The sequence below is a fragment of the Coptis chinensis genome, chromosome 1 (genome assembly GCF_015680905.1).
Source record: "Coptis chinensis isolate HL-2020 chromosome 1, ASM1568090v1, whole genome shotgun sequence".
Classification (NCBI taxonomy): domain Eukaryota; kingdom Viridiplantae; phylum Streptophyta; class Magnoliopsida; order Ranunculales; family Ranunculaceae; genus Coptis; species Coptis chinensis.
This window is the reverse complement of record NC_141456.1, coordinates 43,786,167-43,789,476: the sequence shown is the minus strand read 5'-3', so window position 1 is coordinate 43,789,476 and position 3,310 is coordinate 43,786,167. Positions and strand designations below refer to the sequence as shown.

The 3,310-nt window shown below is 41.2% G+C and overlaps 1 pseudogene; it reads right to left on the bottom strand.

The window, feature by feature from the left end:
- Positions 1 to 651: 651 nt before the first annotated feature.
- Positions 652 to 745, bottom strand: LOC147524197 (small nucleolar RNA R71; annotated as a pseudogene).
- Between the last annotated feature and the right edge of the window lie 2,565 nt (positions 746 to 3,310).

Below are 3,310 nucleotides of genomic sequence, written 5' to 3'. Positions count from 1 at the left end.
AAACAAGACGCTATTCATTAGCGAAGCAAGGATGCAATAAGGTATTCCTTTCTTCCACACCTCGCTCTCCTGTTAGAGGTTTATACTAGTATATCAGAATTGTTTGGAGTGTTGATGTGTTTAGCTAAGTTTGGTTTTAGCCTTGTATGAGATTAAGGTCTGGCCGAACAAAAACACCGAACGTAATTACACAACAACGTCAACAAACAAGTCTATCTAGTATACCACTACACCTCTAGCTACTATTTCACACACACATCACCGAGACAATGCCCCCGAAGAAGAGGCTCTCTCGACTTCTACGAAAGCCTTGAGCGATAGCCCCAAATCGTGCATCGTTCTAGCAGACCCACTGGGGGATTTCCGAATCCCCCCAAATATTTTTAATTTGTTACCCGTTTTTCATGGATTAGACCATGAAAAACCTTATCAGCACATGCGTAGGATTGAACAAGTCCTAACAACATTCCACCATCCTACGGTTGGTGCGGAACAAATTAAATTAAGGGTATTCCCTTTCACCTTAGCCGATAAGGCGGCGTCTTGGTTAACTACCCAAGCGCCTAATTACGTGAACTTCGTGGGCTAAACTTGTTCATTTTGTTTATGGAACATTTTTACCCACCCTAAAGACGGATGAGATGCTTTCCAAGATTCATTTCTTTCGACAAAATCCTCATGAAACATTTTCAGAGGCTTGGAATCGTTTCACCGATCTCCTTATAGAGTGTCCACATCATAACTTAGCGAAAGACTCGTTAGTTCGTACCTTTTTCAAAGGACTTCTACACCACCATAAAGAAGTCCTTGACATAATGAATGGGGGTAGTTTCTTAAGCAAAGGAGCTTCGGAGGCTTATAAATTTATAGAGGACCAAACTAAGGGAAATAACAAACTGGGGGTAGTGACGATTACTCCTGCTCCGCTAGTTCTTCTTCAACAGTTAAGGCTACCAGTATGTTTGAGGTTAAATCAGATCCTGAGCTTAAAACTCTAATTGATTCCCTCACAAAAAAGGTAGAGGCCATTTACGTACAACAAAAGCCAATCCCGTCATGAATGTAAATTCAAATCCATGTAGTTTCATTTGGAGCCACGAGCATCCGACTCCCACGGTCCTATAGCCTATGAACAGGCTTGTTCCATTAATAGTGAACCTAACGCCCTTGGAGACAAAATCCCAACCGGTTGGAGAAATAGCCAAAGCGTCACACCTCAAGGGTACAATAACCAATATGTTAGGCCTACGCATACGCGGCTTTAACCAAGCCCCACTCGACAAGGGCGGTGGGGGAATTTTAATAATTATAACAACCAAGTGCAACCTCGACAAGGTCAAGCACAAGGTCAAAGTAGTTATAATAATTATAATGCTAGTAGAGGTATCGTTCGGTAAAAATAATAACTACCCAAATCCACCCATAAATAATTCACTTGAAATAGTTCGATCCACCACCACCCGTGACTACTACACCCACACAACGGATTGTCTTGACACCTTCATACAAGTGAGCCAAAACTTTTCCAAACTATGGCTCAATCTAACCAACAACTTCTACAATCTGTTAATAATTTAGCCAAACAGTTGGCTCAAGATAAAGCCCAACCCAAAGGTGTGTTTCCAGGTAACGAAATACCTAATCCTAAAACAACAAATACAGCCTTTGAGGTAACCGATAATACTAGTAACGAGTATGGAAATGTAGGTGAGCTAAAGGCCATCACCACCCTGGATTCGGCGAGAATGGTTGATAACAAAGTAACTATGCCTATAGTTACCCCACCCGATAACCCTACACCTGCTATATTACTAGATGCGAAATAGAAACTGAAGAGCCTACCAGCGTAAAGGTACCGGTTCAACACAACCTAAGAAACGAGGAAGCCACGGTTAAACACCCGGGTAATACCATTGCTAAATATAGGCGAAACCACCGTTTCCATAAAAATTAGCCATGTTAACTAGGGATACAAATTACGAGGAGATTAGGGATGTTTTAAGAACCTAACTATAAACATTCCCTTCCTCGAAGCTATAAAAAGCTACCACACCATGCTAAGTTTCTTAAGGAATTGTGTACTACTAGGCGTAAGACCAATATACCAAAAGGCGCCTTTTTAACGGAACAATTCCCAACTCTATCTGAACATAATGGAATTGTTAAGTACAAGGACCACAATTAGATCCTCGCACAATGCACCTTAGGAGATTCTATCTGACGACCGCGTTATTAGACTTGGGGGCTAGTGTAAACTTACTCCGTTTTATTTGTATAGACAAATAGGTCTAGGCGAGATGCAACCCACTAGAATGGCGTTGCAATTAGGCGATCGGTCTATTAAGTATCCTAAAGGGTGTCGTCGAAAATGTTACGGTAAAAATTCAGGATTTTTACTATCCGGCCGATTTTGTCATCCTCGACCGCGAAGTGGATTAGCGACTCTGTCGATCATCTTAGGGCGTCCTTTTACGGCGGCGCCAATGCGCTCATTAATTGCGTGATGGTTCAATGTCCATGTCTTTTGGCCATCTTTCTGTTGGAGTCAATGTTTTTAAAACAAAGAACCACGGTTACCCGATTCGATCTATGGATGGAGAGGTTAGCATGATCGAGGCGTTGCTTTCGAGATTATTTCAACAACACGTTCCACGATAATCATATGCCCAAATTTCTTTCCTTTGGAAGTTCGGACTCAACATTTCCATCCCTACACTAGTCGATACACATATTACGGATGAGGATGAGATAGATGACTTTCTCAAAGATGTAGAGGACTATCATTGTAGCGAGGATATGACCAATCTAGATGAGCAATTCGATGAGTTTCTTGAGCAAGTGATGAATCACCCTATCAAGAACTACTTTTGCACAACATCCACCTCGATTCCCCTCCTCCCACCCTTTCAAAGGAATCCGAGTTTGCACTTTCGACCCTTTTGTTTCTCCGTGCTCCATAATTTTTAAATCCACCTAGTAAACAACTACTTGGAAGGACAAACCATTTGACACCTTCATGTTTAGAATTGAGGCAGTCCTACACACACAATGAATGAGTTTTGTGCTAAAACCACATCCTCATTGTTTTACAGGCTGTCTTTCTACAACTTATCTATATCCACCATATTCTCCACAACCATTCACTTTTCCACACTTATTTACTAGAACACCCACTCATTCAAAAATGAAAAATAAGGTGCATGATAGGTTACATAATAGGGTTATCCGACTTAGCTTTCATTTCACTAGGTTGAGTCATAGGAAATCTTGGTGCTTGATTGTGTTTGGATATGTTTTTCTGTGATATTTA